The sequence below is a fragment of the Nicotiana tabacum genome, chromosome 20 (assembly GCF_000715075.1).
Source record: "Nicotiana tabacum cultivar K326 chromosome 20, ASM71507v2, whole genome shotgun sequence".
NCBI lineage: Eukaryota > Viridiplantae > Streptophyta > Magnoliopsida > Solanales > Solanaceae > Nicotiana > Nicotiana tabacum.
The window spans coordinates 1,239,751-1,264,409 of NC_134099.1; positions in this window are offsets into that span (position 1 = coordinate 1,239,751).

Consider the following 24,659-nt stretch of genomic DNA (forward strand, 5'->3'; position numbering starts at 1 on the left):
AAACAATACAATTGCGGAATAGACATAACCCGGCATCGGGGTGTCACCAGTCATGAGCATCTATCATAAAAACTACAAATCTGAAAGAGTTTACACAACTATTACATAACCAAAACAGAAGGAAATAGGATAGAGGGAAAAACACTGGGCTACAAACGCCGGCAGCTACCTAGTGAATCTTCGAAATCTGCAAGAAGCTCTCTCAACCCTCGCAAGCAGGACCTGGTGCGCCTGAATCTGCACATGGGGTGCATGTGTAAAGTGAGTACTCCAACTCAGTGAGTAATAATAATAAATAAATACTGAGCAATAAGAAATCACGTAAAGGCACATCAAGAGGTATAAGGAAGCAGTAAGAGCCAGTAAAAACAATGAAGCAGTAAAAGTATGCAAAGTCACTTTAGTTCAGTTTAAACTTCTTGAAATGCCTTTTTAACAATTAAGCAAGTAAATGATAGGCAACTAGGAAAGATAAGCGCAATCCAGGGTTTCATACCCTCAGAACAACATTTACAATCATTACTCACCTCTACCCTATCTAAATCTCTAGCTCGTGATGCCTTTGCCCCTCTAATCGGCCTTCGGATGCTCCAAATCTAACCGAAAACAGTGCAAAACCATCATAATATGCTAAGGGAACAAATCCCACTAGAAAGAAATCAAATTACAACACAAATTCCGAAATTGGCCAAACCCGACCCCCGAGCCCACGTCTCAAATTCAGATAAAAATTACATCAATAGACTCCTTATCACTCCCCGAGTTCATTCATACCAAAAGCATCAAAATCCAACCACAAACGACCCCTCAAATCCCAAATTCTAGGTCACCAATTACAATCCCTACTTTTTCAATATTAGGCTTAAATTCAATGATTAATTAGGTAGAATCCACATTAGAATCGAGTATTAAGTCCATGAGTCTTATTTCCAAGTGTTCCTCCTTGAATCTTTCTTCAATCCTCTTCAAAAAACACCAAAATCGCTCAAAAATGGTGGAAGTTAACCCCAAAATTGCGGACCAAATGGCTATTTAAACATTCTGCCCAGGCATCAAATCCTTCTTCGCGAATACGGTCAAAGCGTCGCGTTCGCGAAGCACAAACTTACTTTGACCAAAATTCCTTCATCGCGACCGCGACTCCCAATTCGCTAACGCGAAAACCTAGCTCCCTTACTCACTGCGAACGCGACCCCTCTTCCGCGAACGCGAAGAACAATTCCACTTGTACCCCAGCTGCTCAACTTTCACTACGTGAACGCGGCACGACCTCGCGAACTGTCACTCCCCAAACTTGGGGGGCGAGACCGACACCCAGTGCCTCACCTATCCTTGCGTACCAACTTGCAACTAAGGGGCTCTGAACATATGATGTCATACTTTGGCCACGGGCCACATTGTAAGACGACTGCGAATGGTGACTAAATGTCAATATAAAACTGGGCCGATAAGGCCGTCATAATTATTACAGCTGACATACCAACCAAATATACATACAAGGCCTGGAAGCCCAATATAATACACTAACTGACAGGATATGTCTACAAGCCTCTACTGATGGATATACTGTGATCGGAATAGCTCCCTGACCTACTCATAACATATATATACAAGATGTACATAAGTCCCTAGACCCGGAAACTCCGAAAGGCATGGAGCTTACCGATCAAGATGAACTCGGTCAACACTTATTGAAGAGTCCAACCCGTCTGTCTGTCTGACCTGCACGCATGAAATGCAGCACCCCTAGAAAAGGGACGTCAGTACGAAATAATGTACTGATTATTGTCACACCTCCTTTTTCACCCGCGCCCGCAGGGGCGCAGAGGGAGTTTTTCCAATTAAAGGACAATCGAAACGAGATTTATTATTTAATTCAGAGTCGCCACTTGGGAGATTTATGGTATCCCAAGTCACCGGTTGAATCCGAATCGAGGAAAAGATTGACTCTGTATTACAGTCCGCGAACCAGAAATCCGAGTAAGGAATTATGTTAACCCGGGAGAAGGTGTTAGGCATTTCCGAGTTCCGTGGTTCTAGCATGGTCGCTCAACTGTCATATTCGGCTTATTTATCTGGTTTTAATACATGTTGAACCTATGTGCAAATTTTAACTTTTTACCGCTTTTATTATTTATTTTTTTAACGAGGATTGCAACGTCGTGGAAACACATCTTGAACCACGTCACATCAATGCACCCGTGGTTATTGACACATTTCGACTCCGTTGAGATTTGGATTTGGGTCACATAAATGTGTACCCGAGTTTAAGAAAGTAAATTATTAAAGGTCGGACCTAAAGCGACTAGCGTATTATTAACTTTGCGGGAAGCCATGAAATTCGCTAAATAGCACGTCCCGAGGTCTAAATACTTAATGTGAACATTTAAAGAGGGCCACGCGATTTGTGATTTTATTTGGCGCGGTGCACCTTATTTATTTTAAAGCGAACCTAAAGGACTACGATTTTTCTATCATATATTGTCTCTAATAATAAGAAAAGGCCCTAATTAATTAGCATGTCACTAAACCGTGATTAAGTACTCAAATAGATTCAGTTCAATTTGATAACCAGGCTATCATGGGCCTTTGTACAGGCCCAAGTATAATCAAGGAGCCTAAATTGAGACTTCATGATCTTAGCATGAGGCTGACATGAAGTTTCTGGGGCCTAGGCTTTGGGGCAAGGCCCAAATCGTCAGAAGGTGCAAGATGAATTATGGCAGGCCCAAGTTCCGAAGATACAGGACTCAGCGTTTGAGCTTTCAACTTGAAACAAAAGACTGAGAATGCAACGAATTTAATTTACAGGCACAGGGTTGTCACATGTGTAAGCAGACTGGTGATTGTTTCCAACCTAATAGTGACTATCAGCAATTAATTGATTTTTTACAAAGTAAGCAGTTCAACTCCATATAACCATTGCAAATGGTATTACTTTCATGCAGTCCTTATGATTAATATATTGAAATGGCCTAGAATGTTCAAATCTTACATGTCTACCATTATATCAAAATTAACTACAAGCCATATCATTAACAATTTCAGAATCAGATTTTTACTACTAACTATCACAAATCTCTCATGCTAAACTATCATAGGCCAAATATCAGATTTAGCTACAACACGAATTAAGGAGTAACCAGGTTAAAACTGGTGTTTCAATTCTTCACACAAATCAAATGAGTTTAACAATCCTACACGACCTCAAACAGTCCAATTATACAAGTGATATGAAATTCGAATAAACATAATTGCTCTACACTTTTGAACTAAAACGAAACATGAGAAGTCAGAAATCATCTCAAGCAGCATTTCATTTCATGTCCACAAGCTTGAAGGTTACAGTATATGTACCTGGGACTCTAAAATATAATAATAATAATAATAATAATAATAATAATAATAATAATAATAATAATAATAATAATAATAATAATAATAATAATAATAATAATAATAATAATAAGAATAATAATAAGAAGAAGAAGAAGAAGAAGAAGAAGAAGAAGAAGAAGAAGAAGAAGAAGAAGAAGAAGAAGAAGAAGAAATCATCAGCAGCAGAAATGCGAGCAGCAATACAACAGCAGTTCACAACAGCAATGCACCAAAAGACAACCAGCAGCGACTCAGGAAAACAGGTTAAAATTCCCAGCAATACCAACAGCAACAAAAACAACTAGTAATTGACCCCAAACAGCTCGACAGCAACCAAATATTAGTCAAAACACAAGCAGAAACACCTCCTAGAATTCAGCAGCCAAGAAAAACTCGAAAATATAACTCCACAGTTAAAGCTGAAGCTCTTTTCAGTTTCAATGGGGTAGCACTAGTTGAACTAGACTAACTCTTGAAATTCTCCTCCAGTTTTTCAGAATCTTCCCTCCCAATTTTCCAGAAATGTTCCTAACTGATTAAAGACTCTCAAAAGTGATCTCTGAAACTTGAAGTTGAGAATTTTAAAACTGCTTATGATTCTCAGGCAGTTGGACTACTGGCTGAGATTTTGACAAGTTAATTAAGGTAAATGAAACAGTGAAAGCTCCCTCCACTCTCTTCCTTCCCGGTCTGTCCAAAAGAAGAACCAAGACCCCCATTTATACCCAAACTTCAGCCCCTTTTCAACTCTAAGGAGCACTTAGCTCATTAAGAAAATATTTTCTGCCCACTACTACATGTTTTGTTTTAATTCACTTGTTCCCCACTAGAGTATGTTTTTCCCATTATCCCTTGTCCTTCCCTTTATTTAATTGTTCAAATATGTATGGGCAACATTTTATAATCAATCCCCTTTTAAGCCTTTCATACCATTATGTTTTGTTCCTCATTAACACTAAACAATTGCATTAGTTTAATGGTACTTTAGTACCCTACTGTCAGCCCATTCATCTTAAGCCATTTTCAAACCTTTCAAATCCCAAAATACCCTCCTAAAGCCCCCTGAAATTACTGTCCTACCCAATCCCTTAATCTGTACCAAATCCATCAGCTATAACCAATTCAACTAAGTTAGAAATCCTAACAATTGACTAATTAAACACATGAAACTAACTCCCAATCAACAACAATAGGACAATTCAACAGAGCCAGATTCATATCAGAATACACTTAACAGAACAAATAAGTAGATCCGAGTCGTTAAACTTAATCATCAATTTAAGCTTGAAACTCAATTCAGACCAAATACCATAAAAATAAAGATTCAGTGATTAAACTAACACACTTCTAGATTAAACCTAAACAAGAACAAATGAACATTTTCAACATACTGAATGAACCAAAAATTAAACTATTATCATGCTAATCTAACACTTAAGCATACCAGACTAATCGACGACACTTATTCAATCGATTACACAAATTATAACATATAACAATCGACAACAAACAGAAGCAATGATAAAATTGGACCAAATAAAAGGTCTGATTGGAGAAAGAAAAGAGTAATCGATAAAAGATGAATTTGAACTCATCTTAACAAACAAACAATGAAATATGAAAACAAACAGGGAAATAGAAGAAATACCTCCGAACTCAGAAACTGGACGACCCTGACTTGGACTCTGACTCGGACCTTTTTTTTAAGGTCGAACGGACCTTAATCGAGTGTTCTCAACTGAGAACACTTTGACTAAGGTCCACTGGACACCCAAATTCCTTTTCTTCGGACAAACTCCAGCCTTTGGTTTTCTACGGTTCTTGGGGTTTGATTTGGGGTTCGAACGGTTTTAGCCTGATTCGAACCAAACCAAAAGTGGTTTGGTAACGAGGGAAGTATGGGGGCGTCATGGTGTGAGTTTGGGGCGGTTGGGGTAGTTTCAAGTTTTGCTCGAATCTTCGATTGAAGATTTGAGAAGCTATAGGCTGATTCGAGCAAAACGGGTGAGGGATTCGTGGAGAGGGTGGTTAGGTGCTCTAGGGGTATTAGTTTCATGGTCATCGGCATTGTTGCCGCCGGGTTTACGGCGAAGGGATTTGGTGGCGGCTAGGGTTTGGAGGGTCGTCTCTGAGAGAGACGATGAACAGGGGGTATGGCTTAGGGGGTGTGAGGTGAGAGGTCGGACTTATATACGGAGGGGGTGGTTTAATCCTGGTCGTTGAATCAAGCACGATCAACGGCCTAGATCAATTCACTTAAAGGAAACGGTGACATTTGGTCATGCCTCGAGACTGGGTCGACCCGAGCTGAAATGGACCAAGTTATAGGGGAAGCCTGGGGCCGTTAGATCAAAACAAATCAATGGCTTGGATTTATTGGCCAGATACGACGTCGTTTGGATATATCTGGAGACGGACTGGACCGTTTGATCGTATGAGATTGACGGTCCAGATTCACAATGCCCAAACGACGTCGTTCTGGACTGGCCGCAGGTGGACTGGATTTGGGGCGGGTGTGGGCTGGTCTTTTGGATTTGGGCTTGGCCAAATTGGCCCAACCGAATTTTCCTCTTCTTATTTTTTTTTCCCTTTTCAACAATAAACTAAAAATCCTAATTATAAAATCGACAATTAACTAAAAATATTAACTCTTAATAATAACTATCACACGAAATTAAACATCAAATAAAGATAAAATCACATAATTCGAACATTAAATGCAAAAAATGCAAAGTACATATTTTTGTGATTTTTGCATTTTGTAAAACAAACTTGATTGTTTAATTAATTCCTAAATTGTAAAATTAAATCCTAAATGCACATGCAACACATATTTTTGTATTTTTTCTTAATTAAAGCAGAAATAAACATGTACAGACAAAATATAAATAAATCACAAACAATACAACACCATTTTTTTTTTGAAATTTTTTGGGAGTAGTTCTCATAGGGCAAAAATCACGTGCACACAATTATGTAAGGCAATATACTGAAAGCTGAAACTGAACTGATAATATAATAACTGTAAGTAGCTGGAAGTCAAAGATAATCTGAAGATAAGCTTGTCTGCTGATACTGACTCAACTCTCTCAATATAGTAAGTAAAATAGTTGTCCGGCCCTATAAAGCTCGGTATACATATATATCTGCTCTGCCGTAGTAGGCTCGCTCATAAGCGCTCGGCCATACTAGGCTCTGTATCTCGACCAACTGGGCTCGCTCATAAGCGCTTGGCCACAATAGGCTCGGTATATAACTTACCATCTGATCAGAGGTTGCCCAATAGGGGCCTGCCCATCGATTATAGCTCGATGGTAATGAAAATACTTTTAATAATGTATATACGTAAATTCTCTGCTCTCTCTGCTCTCTTGACTGGAAGAAGGAAATACTCAACTAAATATGCAGTCTCGATAAGGAGAATATTATAACTTACAACACTAGAAAAATATACGCAATTTGCAAGACTAGCAAAATATACGTAAATTTCGGGATATGAATGTAATGACGAGATCATGCCAAATGAAAGAAGAGGTTAGCCTTAACATACCTGAAGTAAGGAAAACTTCGTATAATATTCTTTGTAGGAGAACTTGGATGCAAGAAATCTCGTTGTTTGAACTGTTACTGTTTGTAGCGTTTTGATTGATTTTGTTTTCAAAAATTGGAAAAGAAAGCTTTGTTATGGCTACGTTTTGGATTGCAGAATCGTTAAAGCTTTGAATGGCCACATATTCATGTCACTTTGAACAGAAGGGTCAGTAAATCTACGACCAATTAAACGTTTAGCATCAACAACTGTGTCGTATGGATTCATAACTACTTGATTCTTGGCTGTATCTCTAATTAAACGCTCAGTATTAGTAAAAGCAACATTAGATAGGTGTTGTTCTGTTGCCTTGGTCGTTTGGTATGATTTTTAAACTCTTATCATTTAACCACCCCAACAGAACTATATGTTGTGCCTAGGTCTATCCCTATTCATTTTCCTTCTTATACAAATCCTTAACCAAATGAATCTTTATATTAATCGAAGATAAGTGGAAGATAAGTGTAGGGATGACAAATATAACATCCCTTTCTACGTGTTGCAAGGAATGGCTTAGGACATTATTCATGTATCCTTTTAATTGTGTAAGTTAAGAGTCACTTATCATATCTTCCTCCACTTGCTGCCACGTGTGGGGCTTTGTCCCTACCTATAATTATCCATAAATACTTAATTACATGGTTAATCTCCCATTAGACTAATAATTAACCAATTACCCACATAATTAAGAATTATCTCAAATTACTTAAAATACTACTCATTTTTAATACACTTTATACACCTTACTATCATGGTCATGGGGTACCTTGTATGGTACTAGTCCATAAATACCAGATATTTTAGCTCAGGCTGTATTTTATCCCAAAATGTCAAACTTGGACAAAATTCACTTTCTTTGACTTGCTCCCCCTTTCACCTTCATGAATTTACTAATCGATTATGAAATAGCATAATCCTTATAATCTCTAAATAATCTTTTACTTGGACTGATGTCAATTACCTTACGACAAATTTAACGTACAATACTTCAGGGTGCAACATCGTCGTAACTTAATACTGCAAAACGTGACATCATCGTAATGTAATACTGCTGGGTGCAACACTATCGTAACTTAATACTGAGAAGCATAACATCATTGCAATGTATTACTGGAGAGGGTAACATCATCGTAATATATTACTGCAGAGCATACTGTCGACGTAATACTGCAGGGTGTAACACGAACGCGATGCACAAAATCCCAGCCCTTCGCGAACGGGGAGCCTCCCTCGCGAACGCGAAGGCTAAATCCTCAGCCTCACCTGCTAACCCTTCGCGAACGCGAGGGCCTACTCGTGAACGCGAAGGTCAATTTTTCTGCAACACTCCAGCAGATTTTCTGCAATTCTCCAAAATATGAAATGGTTTGATTGACCACCCGAAACTCACCCGTGGCTCCCGGGACCTCAACCAAACATGCCAACATATCTCATAACATCATTCAAACTTGTTCCAACCTTCAGAACGCTCAAAACAATATCAAAACACCAAATTCGCATCGGATTCTAAGCCTAAGAATTCCAAAATCTTCTAAATTACGCTTTTGATCAAAAGGTCTACCAAACCACGTCCGAATGACTTGAAATTGTGCACACACATCCCAAATGACACAACGAAAATACTGCAACTTCCGAAATTTCATTCTGACCCCTATATCAAAATCTCACATATCAACCGGAAAACGCCAAAATTTCAATTTCGCCAGTTCAAGTCTAAATCTACTCCGGTCCTCCAAAACACATTCTGATCACGCTCCTAAGCCCCAAATCATCTCCCGAAGCTATCCGAACCATCGGAACTCACATCCGATCCCTCTAACACATAAGTCAACATCCGGTTGACTTTTCCAACTTAAGCTTCCTCAAAAGAGACTAAGTGTCTCAAATCTTCTCAAAACTTTTCCGAACCCGAGCCAACCAACCCGATCACACATAGAACCGATAAACAAAGCAATAAGAAGCAGAAATGGAGAAAACGGAGCGGTAACTCATGAAATGACCAACCGAATCGTTACAACCTGGCACAGTTGTGTGTTGTATTCACATATAAGCGTGATGTTATTCTAAAATCGTTTCCAGTTGAAAAGGTTAGTGATATTCTATTTTTACCCTTATAATCTACCTCTATTCCATTACTAACGTCCCTCTTCCATACTTCTCTATTTTTTATTCTTTTCTCCCGACACCCTCCTAAACTCACGCATTACACCTGCCATAAAATTGTATTTACGGGTTCAACTTTATACAAGTTGAAGCGTCTATATATTCACTCCCAAAGTCGAATCACTTATTTTCCAGTTGCGGCCAATTTTGAGTGTTTGTTTATATATTATGCCTAAAACCTTTTATCTTCAAGCATAAAGTACTATTTGTAAAATGACATTACTTAAGATTGGTTAATTTTTGACAATTCTTCTCGTAATATATGGAGAACCAAATGATCTATATTACATAAGTTATAATGCAATAAAAAGTCAATGACAACTTGTATACTTAAATAAATCATGTGCTAAGTGGAATTTCCAATGGAGATATAATTTAAAAATTGTTTGCACTCTTTAGCAGATATTCATGTACTTGTGACATCGAATTTTGGGATATCTAATAGTTGTTTATGGTTCGATTTGATATTGTCATCTTTTATTTTATATCTTTACTAATATTTTAAGTATTCTTAATTTTTAAATGCATTGAACTTTGTACCTAATAAAACCTATGATTTCAAAAGTAATAAAATGAATAATTGAGTTGGAAAGTCACTGTTGGCTTGCCTAACAGCGACATTGGGCATCATCACGGTCTATAATAAATTTTGGTTCGTGACACACTTATAGTATTGAACTAGTAAAAATTGCACAGGGCGCCCTATTTGGTCTCCCCTATTTAACTTATACCCATTTTTTAAAAAATTTTTTAACTTGTACCCATTTTTTAAATAACTTCAGCCCCCTTTCTCCTCCTCCTTCTCCTCCTTCGTTTTCTTCTTCTTTCTTCTGCTGTTATTGGTGCAGATTATTTTTTAGGTAAAATTTTTTTTACACTATTGGTGCATAGAAGTTAAAACTTTCTTTTGTACCTTTATATGATTAAAAAAGAAATTATTTTTCATAGTTCCTTTTGTGAGTGGAAACTATCAAGATACCATTGTTAAGTGACGACGTCTTTGTATTTTAATCGTATTACGGAGCTCATTATTTGTTCTCGCAATCAGGGATGATTAATTTGCATTTGTTTACTTCTTTTTTTTTGGGTTGTTTTGATAAATATTATTAAGGTGAAAGTTGTTTCATGTAAAGCTAAATTGAGTATGTTAGCACATAAAAATTCTTGAGCCCACTGCTGATATTTTACCCCAAAGATTTTAACAAACTAGCAAGTTGTTTGATGGATGGATCCCCAGCTTATTTGAGCAGATCCTATTTTAAAGCTAGCTTCCAAATAACTTCAGCTCTAGAGCTGAAGTTCGACAGTTACAAAATAAAAACTTCAGCTCTAGTTACAAAAACAAAAACTCAGTTACAAACAAAAACTTCAGTTCTAGAGCTGAAGTTTCCCAGTTACAACACAAAAACTTCAGCTTTAGAGCTGAAGCTCACAAACAAAAACTTCAGCTCTAGAGTTGAAGCTTACAAACAAAAACTTCAGCTCTAGAGCTGAAGTTCGACAGTTACAAAACAAAAATTTCAGCTCTAGAGCTGAACTTCAGGCCCGACTACTAGAATGCTGAAGTTTTGCGTGATTGCTTATGCTATTTCAGCCTCGTATGCTAAAGTTATGCGAAAAAGCGGGTACGCTTGCACTTTTTTTTTCAAAGAGGGTACGAATTAAAACGTGACACAAAAAGCGGGTATAGATGCAAATGCCCACTGAACTACTCCCTGAATGTACCGACATCTACGCTGGCTAATACAATCATGACATTAGTTAAGTATATAAGTTGTCGTTGACTTTCTAGTAGTATTTCTACTTAATATTTAGTGCGTATTAATTTTATGAAATAAAGATCAATTGTCTCGTCCATATATAATGGTAGTGAGAAATTTATTTAAATTTTAAATGCATACATTTTATTTTCTTGAAATTCAATAGAATCAGTTTTTGAGCATAAAAATAAATGTAAATTGATCTATTAGCAAGAATGGATTGAAATGTTTCTTTCTTTTGATTTTTTTTATCGGTACAGGGTTACTAAAATACTATTTCTCTCTTAGCTAGGGAACTAATTTTTTAAACAAAATACTATTAATAATTAGCATTACTACTCTTGGAATATTCGCATTGGCAATTCCACTTTGCACGTGCATGATTTAATTAAATTACCTAATTGCTTGAAAAAATAGAAAAAATCGATATATATATATATATATATATATATATATATATATATTAATTAAACAAAGAATTCAACTATATGCCATGAATATGTCACTAACTAATTAGTCAACTGTCTTCTTCATATAATTATTAGTGGAGCATCTATTTAAATTTAAAAAAGAAAAACAGAATTGAAATTCACATTCTTAAAATCATTTTTGAGCATCTACAAATAAAATATATTATGATCTATTAACAAGCATGGAAGCACAAGTATTTTAAATGTTTTCTGTTTTGGGAAAACATTTAAAACAGAATTGAAATTTATAGGGAATTTGCTTGAAAAAATATTTCTCCTTTAGGAGTCGTTTGGTAGGGATATTAGTTATGCTAGTATTAGTTATGCTGACATATTTCTTATCCATTGTTTGGTTTGATGTATTAAAGCATTGCACAATTTCTAAAAGAATTGCTTGTTTACAAAAATACCCTCAAAACCAGTCCATCACTCTAAAACATATGTTGAGAAATATATTTATATGAAAATGTTTTAAAAAATTATTTGATTTGTCTACCTATATTGTAATATATAACTAAATATTTATTTATAAAAAAGAAAATATGCTAAGTATTTATTTATTTACTAGAGATATAATTTTATTTCTCACTATTTAAATTATTTTAAACTTGCATTAATATTAGCATATTTTAATCAAGCATAATTTTTAAAGGACTATTTTGTCTTTAACTAAGCTAATGCATGCATTAAAACTCATTGCATTGCTAATACCATGATTTTCTATGCATTAGTTATGCATAGGATAATATTAAATAGGATGTATAACTAATGCTTACATAACTAATGCATAGGTTTAAAATATCTACCAAATAAGGTATTATTAATACATAAAGCTAATGCAAGCATTATTTTATCTAATGCATCCTACCAAACGACTGATAAGGAAGAGTATTTCATATTTTAGATTGGACAAATATAGTAAAAGAGAATGGGGGTTAGAAAAGGAAAAAAGAAATGAAAAAGGTGATGGGCTAATAGCCTGTTTGGCCAAGCTTATTTTTGGCCAAAAGTGCTTTCTTTTGGCCAAAAGCACTTTTGGCCTCAATTTGAGGTGTTTGGCCAAGCTTTTGGAAGGAAAAAAAGTGCTTTTGAGGAGAAGCAGAAGCAGTTTTGGAGAAGCAGAAAAAAGTAGTTTCTCTCCAAAAGCACTTTTTTGAGAAACACTTTTGAGAAAAATACACTTAGAAGTAGTTTTTTAAAGTTTGGCCAAACACTAATTGTTGCTCAGAAGTGTTTTTCAAACTAATTAGCCAAACACAAACTGCTTCTCACCAAAAGTACTTTTGAGAAAAACACTTTTGAAAAAATACACTTCTCAAAATAAGCTGATTTTTGCAGCTTGGCCAAACGGGCTATAAGTCAGTCCAAATACCTGTAAAACATTGGAAAACGTGTGACACGCCATGGTCTCGTGGCGTACAAAGTGTAGAGCACACCTAGGAAGCCAAGTACATAAACCAGGTCCAACTCCATGCTGGAATTGGACCTGGTTTTCGTGTTGGCTTCTCGGGTGTGCTCTTAACTTTGTATGTAAAGAAGTCATAGCGTGTAGCGTATTTTTCGGTGCTTGGACGACATCTATGACTAAGTTATGAGCCCGTTTGGATTAGTTGATTTAGAATAGCTAATAAGCATTAGGTGTTGAAAAGTAATTTTAAGTGTTAAAATTGATTTAAAAAATATGCAGTTACGTGTTTGGATAGAAGTGCTGAAATTAATAATAAGTAGCTGAAGAACTGGGTATACAAAGATTTTTGTTTTAAAAAGAAGTATTTTAGGGATTGAATAGTAAATATTTTGGTCAAACTTAAAGTGCTTATAAGCTGAAATTTGATAAGTTGGGGGGATCAACTTATGGCTTTTGGCTTATTTTTGGCTTATGAGCACTTAATTTATACTTTTAATTTTACCAAACGCGTAGATAAGCCAAAAAGTATTTATAAACCAGTTTGACCAGCTTATAAGCTTAACCAAACACCCTCTATGTGCTATAAGGACTCTTCTGGTCGACACGTAAGTTATGCAGAAATCATAATACAAGAATTGTAATATAGAGATTGGTTCTTGTCAAATGTTTGGTTCATTGTATTAAAAGTTAGATATAGTGTATGCATATTTGAAAACTTGTGTTCCAAAGGATAGGAGGGCTTTTTTGTCCTTTTGGTTGTTTAATCCACATATTACTCATATACAAATTATTATTCCACATCCTTTCTCTCGCATTTATAGTACGATTGCACATAAATCAAAAAAAAAATGGAGTTTGGAGAAATTATTTTTTCTTTTCAACCCCGAAAGTAAAATGGATGGTATATATAAACTATAACTTGATAACTATGAATAAATTTGAATCTTTTGTTTCGTCTACGGGGCTCCACTATGACCAGGGGTGTACGCAGAATATTTTGTAAGCGGTATCGATATTTAAAGAAGTGATTAAATAAATGATCATTATATTATTGTTTTAAAATAAATTGCAGAGGAGGATGAATAGTTTTTAAAAATTAGGATTTCAAGTATGCTGAAATAATTCTTGAACAAACAACGCACTAATTTTCACAATAAAACTTAAAAGCGTGCACATTATATATAGAATTGAGTATCATCCCTTAACCTCTCCTATATGAAAGAAGCGCTTGACCAGTGAACTAAGCATGTGTGTTTGTTCAGCAATATTAATTTAGAATATATATATTCGAATAAGATGTTCTTGCATGTAATTTATCTGTATATTTTATGAAATTTTTCGATAATGCGGTGTCATCGATACCGCTTGACACTAGGTAGATCCGCCCCTGACTATGGCAAATGTCAGAGCCAATTTGGACAAACTGTCAGAGTGAGTGATAAATGTGGGATGAAATTAACGATATGGACCTTTTATGGTTTGATATATAAACAAAGAGCAAATATAAGACAAATTAAACACTTTGAAAAGTCATTCACTTGACTTTTTCTTTATTCATACAAAACATAAAATACAAGGAAGCAAGAAAAGATGAAGGAAACACCACAATATAATAAGGGATTTAATTTTATTTGTGGGGATTTTTCTTTATTTTGGGCATTAATATAATTGTACTACCAGAAGCTACAACTCTTGAAACCTTCAGGGCCATGGCATGAACAACAAAGAGCGCAATCACTGCATTCTTTGTCTTCTGTACAAGGCCTATAGCAAGTAAAAATATAATCATCGACTTGTGGAAGTAGTCTCTTCTTGAGTCCTGAAAGACCATGATCAATATCACGTGCAGCTACTCCTTGAATCTCTGAGAACCACGACAAGTTGACTGAAAAAAATTTACCGTTATAACAATCAAATAAAATTACGATTAATATGACATAAAATTCACATTTCAAATGTCATGAATAAAGCAAATTATCATGTATATGCAGTCAGACTTCTCTATAACATCATACTTATATAATAGTTATTCATTATAAAATCACTTGAATTTCTATCATGATATCTTGTAAATGTCCATGATTAATGTAACAATAGAAACATCACTTGATAGTACTTAGCAAAAACATTGGTACCTATAAATACATATAAGTTAGACCTTTTTATAACAACATACCTTTATAATAGTCATTCACTAAAGCCGAGTTTTTCTTGGAACCGAATATTATATTATGTCTCCTATAACAATACTTCACTATAGCAGCCAAAAAATTTCGGAACAAACGAGACTGTTATAGACAGGTTTGACTGTACCAATATAGAACCATTGTCCAACTAGATGCAACTGCTATTCAATTTCTTCCCTCCTCTAAAGAGAATTGCTTACTAGTTACAATAAAATGTTTAGATTTTTCAAAGTTTACCTCCATGCAATGCCATAATAGAGAGTAGATTTCGTGCTTTCGCTAAATTTTTTGTGTGTGGGCATCTTATTGATTTTCAAGGGTCGTAATTTATAAGCTTCTCTACGAAAGAACTGGATCTACAACATGTATTATATTAATTTATTTAACTTTAATATTACGTTTAGCCTATGCTGGCCAACCTTTTTAAATAATGCTATTTGCAATTTTAATTCTTTTCTTTCTGCATTTCCCCAAAACAGAATAGTTGAAGATGCCCGAAAACAACTCTTAGGTCAATTAAGGATAAAATATTGAAACTTTACGGCTAACTACAACAACAACAACGATTCAGTATAATCCCACAAATGGGGTCTGGGGAGGGTAATATGTACGTAGACCTTACCTCTACCCTGAAGGGTAGAGAGGCTGTTTCCAGGAGACCCTCGGCTCAAAAAAGCAATAGGAGATGATATATTAGTACCATAAAAATGCGTAATAAAAATAACAACAATATATAAGAGATATGAAATATGAAATACAGAATACGAAATACGAAATACGAAATAGATGACTGGTATAGGCTAACTACAAGTTACTGGAATTAATAGAAATTCATTGACCTAAATAGAATATTTTCAATTTGACTTTATTCAAGAAGTAAGATCGAGACATTTTGACCAAGAAGTTATGTGCAGTAAATTTCAACTAAAATCATATGTATTAGTTTTTTTTTGCACGTTTGGTATTCATTAAACTAATTGTCTGATCATATTGTTTTTTTATTTTTTGCGTTACTCTTTTCATTGGCCAACATTTGGCCTTAAATTTAAACTATTATTAAGTTACATTTTGAAATAACTTTTTCAAAAACTTTTTTTAAATTAACTTCAAAAACTTTTTCATTTCAAAATGGCAAGATAGTTCGTTAAAAACATTTAATCAAGACTATTATTTCTTGATTGTGGAGTGTGTATATGCACATTAGAAACACATATATTTTAGAATAAAATTGTAAATACCATCGACTATGCCATGAACGGTGGATCTTGCTAGTTTGTCACATGCACTAATAATCAACTATTCCATGAATAAAAATTCCAACGAGAATTGTGGTGGAATAGTAAATATTCCTTCATTCTTAATGTAAGTAACCAACACCGGGTGAAAAATCTGAAAAAAACAAAAAAAAAACTATTCCATAAATGTGCCGCCGACTATTTGCTGAGTAGTGGTGTCAAATTTAACTCATAAATGTATAAGCCACCAATCCATCCAAAATGTTAATCATGTCTACGGACATAACTCGATTTAACTCGTCCAAATATTACCTAGCTCACTCATTTGACACCCTTAGCTCTAAACATGTCATATGAGAGATCAATAGTATAATGTTTTATCGCATGCATTTGTAATCAACATTGTTTTAAAAGACTTCTTTTGGGCGAGTCCTGGGGCGAGGTGTACCAAAATTGCCCCGAGGCGATGGTGGGGGGACGAAAGTCTCAAGAGGCGTACGTCCAGCAATTCGGGGTGTACACCCGAGTGTTGAGACAAGTTTTTTCAGTAAGGTGTAAGCTCAAGAGGCTTTTTCAAATTAAAATAAAACTTGTTGAATAAGTCCTTAATATAATACCCAAATCTCAAAAGTTAACTTGTAATTATTCAAAAGTTTTAAAAGAGAATTAAAGCATTAAATTTAAAACTCAAGACCTTTTTTATTGCTAGAAGTCCAAATTTGTGGTTTTTCGGACTTTTTATCTTGTCCGCTAGTCTGTTACTATCTCCCAAAAGCAACAAAAAGTAAAAAAAAAATATAAAAAAAAAATCACAAACACAAAGAACGCTCCATTCTCTTCCAAAGCAGCAAGTTCAGAGTTCAAATTATAGGTTAGTCATCTTTTTGTTCTTCCATGTATAAAACTTTATTCTTTTTCACTCAAATTATTTGTAATTGTAAGTAGCATATAATAGATTATTTTGACTAAGTTTTTGTGGGGATGAAACACATCTCTATATATATTTCAATTATTTATATCTTTCTTTAATTTTTATCAATCTTACCTATTTAAAAGTATTTATTGTAATTATATTATTTTATAAAAATATTAAAAATTAAATACTTACGCCTCGCTGAACCATATGTAAAAGTAAAACGCCTCGCCTTACGTCCACGCAATTTTTAACACTGGTAATCAACTATGCCATGAATTTGAAATTTAGTTAGAAATAATACATTTCAATTAAAATCTCTTATTGTATTGAAAATTAGTAGTTTTGTTATATCGACTAAAATGTTCATGGGATTAAGAATTTGAGCTAGACATGGGATTAAGATCATAGTCATAATTTAAGTTAGTCATATCATTCTTCTTATACCAAACATGGAAAGCATTAGAATGATAGAACCTAGTCCAACTTGACAATGATCAATATTAACACTTGAGCAATCTCAAAAGTCGAATGTTAGTTTTTAATGTGAAAATGGCCAAATAACTAAAAAATATATTTGTATTGGGCATATGCATAATGAAGAAAGTATATTTTAATACAAGTAATAAATCTAAATAATTATTAAATATTACGTCTAGCCTAGGTTGGCCAACGTAATATTTAATAATACAATTTGTAATTTTGAATTCTTTTCTTACTACATATCCCAAAAAAGAATAATTGAAGATGCCCGAAAATAACTCTTAGGTCAATTTAGGATAAAATATTGAAACATCATGGATAACAACAAGTAATGGAATTAATAGAGAAATTCATTGACCTTAATAGAATATTGTCAATGTGACTTGATTCAAAAAGTAAGATTGAGACATTTTGACCAAGAAGTTATGCGCAGTAAATTTGTATTCAGTAATTAACTATCTGATCTTATTATTATTTTTCTTATTAGTTTTTTTTTTGGCCTTTTGGATGACTTCATTGGCCCAACTTTTGGCCTTAAATATAAGATATATTAAGTTACATTCTGAAATAAAATTAGATATTCAAAAGTCATATAGAAGTAATAACTTGAAAACTTTTCATTTCAAAATGGCAAGATAATTCGTTAAAAACATTTAATCGAAGATTTGTTTTTAATTAGATACCCATATATTTTAGAATAAAATAGTAAATACCATCGACTATGAGCCCATTTGACTTAGCTGAGTCAGAGTAGTTGATAAGCATTAGGTGTTGAAAAGCACTTTTAAGTGCTGAAACTAATTTAAAAAATAAACAGTTACGTGTTTGGATAAATGTGATGAAATTAATAATATGCAGCTGAAGAACTGGGTATATGAAGAGTTTTGTTTTAAAAAGAAGTATTTTAGGGATAGAATAGTAAATATTTTGGTCAAATTTAAAGTGCTTATAAGCTGAAATTTGATAAGTTGGGGGAGACCAACTTATGGCTTTTGGCTTATAAGTACTTAACTTATAAACACTTTTAATTTTATCAAACGTGTAGATAAGCCAAAAAGTACTTATAAGCCAGTTTGACCAGCTTATAAGCTTAGCCAAACACCCTCTATGCCACGAACGGTGGATCTTGCTAATTTGTCACATGTACTAAAAAAATTAGCCATCGGTGTTTAGCATTATCAGCATCTCAATGTCAACGCACCATCTTATTTCGCTTTACATAATTGTAACTTGTACGGATTAGAGTATTGTATGGGTCAAAATCTGACCGAAGAAATTCGGTACGAAGAGGTGATTGTCATGAGAATTGTAACTCATTATAGGCAGCTTGGCCGAGATCGATCAGTGATTAACAAGAACGAGCTGTTGAGTGGCTCATTAGGGCCGAGGTCGAGTAGCAGGAGCAGAAATAACGGCTAGTATAGCTTTGGAACTTTTAAAGGAAATATTTCATTGAATATTCCTTTTGTTGTACCTTTTAGAGTTCTTTGGGAGTATCCCATATATATAGTAGGAGATATAAGGCAAAAGACAGGTAATATTCCATTTGATAAGAACACTCTTGAAAAGTAAGCTCTCCAGATAAATACAAAGAACAACTTTCTGAGAGAGAGATTCGATCCTTACATTCAATCTATTATCATTTCCACCATATCCGAGAAAATGTATAATATTCTCTCATATTCTTGTCATTTATCATTGTCAGAGGAAGTAACCATTCACCTCTTTCATTATTGGGTGAATCTTCTTCCTTATTTACTTTTGGTGCCATTTATTGTTATTTATTACTTGCTCTTACCACATTAATAACAACAATATTTATTATGTATTGTATTAAATTCACCTCAATGAGGTCCCATGTTATCCATAAAAACTGATTTTAGATCTAGGGATATTATCTTTAACTAGGATTAATCCCTTATCCTTTTATTTAATTATTTTAACAAAGAGTTTCATACTTTTTGGTCAAATAGTTTGGCGTCGTCTGTGGGGATTTTCTACTTAAAATTTTAGTTTCTTCTAGATCTAAAAAAAATGCAATAACCCTACACTTGTGTACACAAATCTAATATGGCAGGCAACGGAGAGGAAAAGAGGAAAGCAATAGCCGACCTCACCACCAACCTCATTCACACCATCAACGAAGTCAATGAAACAGAGGGTGAAGATATAACATCAAATACCTCTCCCAGGCGAAACAGCTTGCCCCTTTCTCACGGCAGCATCACAGCCTCACACGGTAAAAGGGCCTCTACGTCCACAACGGAAGAGGCACCATCGGCAGCAAAGAAGCTGCTCGAGGCATGGTTGACAAACACGCTGACCAGAATTCTTGACAAGCCCGCTCAAAGGCCGAACAAAGAAGATGCAAGAGTTGCGTCAGCGATATACGAGCAACACACCCCCTTGTAACAGGTATTACTCACAATGTTAGCGATGCAGGTAACGACACCCTCACATCCATTCTGAGTAAAATGGAGGAGATGGAGAACGAGAACAAAATACTCCGCGACCAAATGAAAGAGCATCAAGAAAGGGTAGACAAATTACCGGGCACCCCAAAACTCCTACCAAAAAGAGACGTCGATCGATTTGTTGAGCAGCAGTACAGCGACGAAGTTGCACCACACGCAATACCCAAAAACTTCAAAATGCCGCCATACCTGAAAATATACGACGGCACAACGAACCCTGAAGATCATGTGACTCACTATGTCACCGCAGTAAAACGACCTTGCCAAATAGCAAGTACTGAAGAAGTTTGGCGAAACCCTCACCGGGGGCGTGTTGACTTGGTATTCACAGCCTAAGTTGCACGGACTCGGCTATTTGGTTGTCGTACCCGTCTCGATACACTACCGGAGTCCATCGACTGATTTGGGAGAAAAATTGAGGATTTAATTTCTCAAATTCAAAAATAAAACAGATTTAAGTTATGGAAAATAGCATACCTTCAATTTTGTAGTATTTTTGTCTCATATTTGCTGCTTTATGTGTCAGAAAAACCAAGAATTCAAGGGTTATGTTCTGATTTTGTAAAAGCTTGAAAGAAATTGGGGAATTTTGAGTATTTGTACAAGCTTGAAAGAAGTTGAGGAAGCTTGAAAGAAGTTGGGGAAGACGATTAGGCATAAAGAAAATGTAATAAAATAATATATATAATAATAAATGCTTTTGCACATTCCAAGGTCACTCATGTTTGCCACCAAACCTTGTTTAGTGTATTTGGTAAATCTCGTTTAAAAATCTGTGGATATTGCAAGACAATTAATGTTGATGAGGGTATTATTAAGTTGAAAGAGGAGAACAGTTGTCATAAACTAGATACTGTCATGCCTAAAGAACTCTTAAATATAAAAAATAATATAATAATAAATGCTTTTGCACATTTCAAGGCCACTCATGTTTGCCACCAAATCTTGTTTAGTAGTATTCAAATATTATTGATTTAACAGTAGCCGTTTAAGAGTAGTCGCTCCCTTCTTTTGAAGTAGTTTCTATATTGCAATTGGAAAATGATGGTACTTTATCATGATGAACAAAATAGTTGTTAACATCAATGAGTAATTTTTTAGAAGAATTTTTTTTACTTCACATAGTATTTGCAATAAATTATATTAATTTTATACTGTAGTAATTATGTGGTAAATAAAAATTTAAAACTACTAAACATATAGCTATTTTTTTAATTTGAATTTTCTTAGTCGAATCCCCGCACCCGTATTAATATCTGGATCCGCAACCCCGAGTCTTAAAATTTAAATTTTGCTGAATCAGATACTTGAATCTGTCCCCGTATCGGATACCCACACCCGAGTCCGAGCAACTTAGTTCACAGCTGACCACACACTCGATTGAAACATTCGAGGACATGGCCGCCAAGTTTGTAGCAGCCCATGCCGGAGCAAAAAAGGCAGAGGAAAGAGTAAATGATATATTTGCCATCAAACAATCACGTGGAGATGGACTAAAGGACTTCCTTGCTCGATTTAACCGAGTAAGGATGACCTTACCAAACATATCAGAAGGAATGGTCATGGCAACCTTTCAAAACGGGTTGAATAGAGGTGGTTCGAGGGCGACCTGAAAGCTGCTAAGTTGCCTTATGAAATATCCCCCAACCACTTGGGATGAAATACACAATGCCTATTGCGCCGAAGTTCGAGCCGATGAAGATGATCTGAATGGGCCAACCCAACGGCTAACTTCGGTACAAGCCGAGTCCAGAAAGGACGGAAAAAATGACAACAGGAGAGATCTAGCAGGACCCCAACCTAATCGGAAAAAGACATCAACCTTATGTCAGAGGCACTCTCATGCCGCCACCTCGCCATAACGAAGGCCCATCCAGGCCACGAACAGGAACTCACCGAAATAAGAGATGTATGCCCCCTTATTATCTGCTCACGATTTCTGTATTTCCCCCTCATAAATAGTCTATGCGCTGGAGAAACTCGGCCCAAAAGTGAAGTTGTCGCAGAAGATGAGGTTCGACCCAAGCACCAGAAAGTCAAATGCCCTCTGCGAATTCCACCAGTAGTGGGGTCACAAAATCGAGGACTACATCGCCTGAAATAAGAGGTCGTGAACATGTTTCACCAAGGGCATTTGAAAGAATTGGTAAGCGACCGAGGGAGAGCCAACTTCGCCCGAGGACGTGAACAGCATCAGGGACTACCTAAACCACCTTCCCCAACTCGAACCATTCAAATGATCATCAGAGGGGGCGATGGTGCATCAATCAACAGTGTGAAGTTCACTACCACCCACAAACTCAAACGGTTGATCACTCATGAATGGTACGATGAACTCGAAGAAAGTAGTCAGATACCCACGGTTTGGTTTTTCCTCACTATGATGCCCTTGTCATTGCTTTACGCATCTTAGATACTAATGAAAAACGTATTATGATTGATGATGGGAGCGGCGCATGCATCATGCACCCTCGAGTTCTCGCACAAATGAAGCTCAAGGATAGGATAGTGCCATGCTGTATAACACTGACAGGTTTTAACAATGCAGTTGAGCGGACATCTGGAAAAATCACGCTACCCGTCCTGGCCAGCAGCGTCACTTTGGAGACCACGCTCCATATCATGGACCAGGATATGGCGTATAATGCCATCATAGGTCGACCTTGGATACACGCCATGAAAGCCATCCCCTCCGACTTATATCAAGTCATCACATTTCCCACCCCCTGGGGGGTATTCAGCATCCGAGGAGAACAACCCACTGCCCGGGAATGCTACTGCAACGCCCAAGACTGCACACACACCCAACAATTGACGGGTAAAGCTAAAAAAGCATACCAATCAACAGGGTTGAGGCCGAGCGAGGACGAGAAGGATGTGATCAAATATCTCAAAGTCATAGAAGCTACAAGATCTATCATAGAAGACCTCAAACGCATCCAACTCAATGATAACGACCACAACAAGAAAGCTTTCATCGGCCACAAGCTCTAAGAACTAGGTAAATTGCGTCGATTCTTAAAAAGTAACGTAGACCTATTTGTTTTTTCCCATGCAGACATGCCAGGTATCCCAAAGGAGATAGCAACACACAAGCTGGACATCGACCCATTCCACCCTCTACCCGGTGAGACAAACAAGTGAAAATTTAATGCCACCACAAATGACGCAATCCACGAAGAGGTAGAGAAGTTGTTGGAAAACGGCTCCATCAGGGAGTCGAGATATCCTCAATGGGTTGTCAATGTGGTCATGGTGAAAAAGAAGAACGAAAAGTGGCGGATGTATGGGGACTTCACATACCTAAACAAAGCCTGCCTGAAAGATTCGTTTCCACTTCCTCAAATCGACCAACTCATTGACGCAACGGCCGGGTGTCACACCTCCTTTTTGCCGCCCCGTGAGGGCGCGTAGGGAGTTTTCTCCAATTGAAGGACAGTCGAAACGAGATTTGTTTATTTGTTTCAGAGTCGCCACCTGGGAATTTTAAGGCGTCCCAAGTCACCAGTTTTAATCCCTGAATCGAGGAGAATATGACTCTGTTTGTTATTCTGCGAACCAGAAATCCTGAGTAAGGAATTCTGTTAATCCGGAAGAAGGTGTTAGGCATTTCCGAATTCCGTGGTTCTAGCACGGTCGCTTAACTGTTCTTATTCTTGGCTTAATTATCTTGATTTACTAAATACCCTTTTTCTTGTTTCCTGATTTTATTACCGCTTTCGTTTAGATTGTTTACAAATTAAAGATTTTCTTGAAATGAATCACGCGTACGTATATTCGCCTTGTCTATTTTTATAAACGTAAAGAATCGTGTCACGCATACGTGTACACAATAAGATTGACAATATTTTATTTTATTTTAAAATATCATACGTTCGAAATTTAAAATAAAATTAAGAACATCGTCACCCTTATATTTAAACAGTGAACTGCACATCTCGGGTTATATGAAATTATTTTAACATCCTTGGAGAAATCCCTTTTATTAAATATTCGCTCGAAGTTGCGCGAACGCATAATCCGAATTGCTTTTAGAAATATAATCAGGTTACGCGAACGTATCCCTAATCACAAATATATTCTTGATGGTAATATAAATTTGTTTACAAATTATTTATTACATCCATATTATTTTTATGTGAAAAATCATGAGAAATCCCTATTTGAGATGCCCTTAAATTCTTTGAAAAGAATTCACAATTATTGAGTGTTGACCGCAAATTATATTTTTTCGCGTATAAATTATATTCCTCCAAGCCATTCGAATCTAAGGAGTAAAAATGCACGTGATTAATACTACCATTTATAGTGAATACAATATTTGCCTACTCAAATAAACAACATGTGAATTACGTATAAACATTGGGAAAGAATTGATGAAGAAAGGAAATGATATTTTCCAAGAATTTTCATTATTCTATTTGAGGTGAATACTATTTTTTATATATTTTTTTAAAAAAATTGTTATAATCTACAAACCTAATTACCTTCTATATTACTTGTTTTTAATCCAAAGTTGTAATCATTTGGTTAATTTGTTTACGATGGTAGATAGGCATCAAGTTGGTAAAAAAAATTATTATTCGAATCGATTCAATAA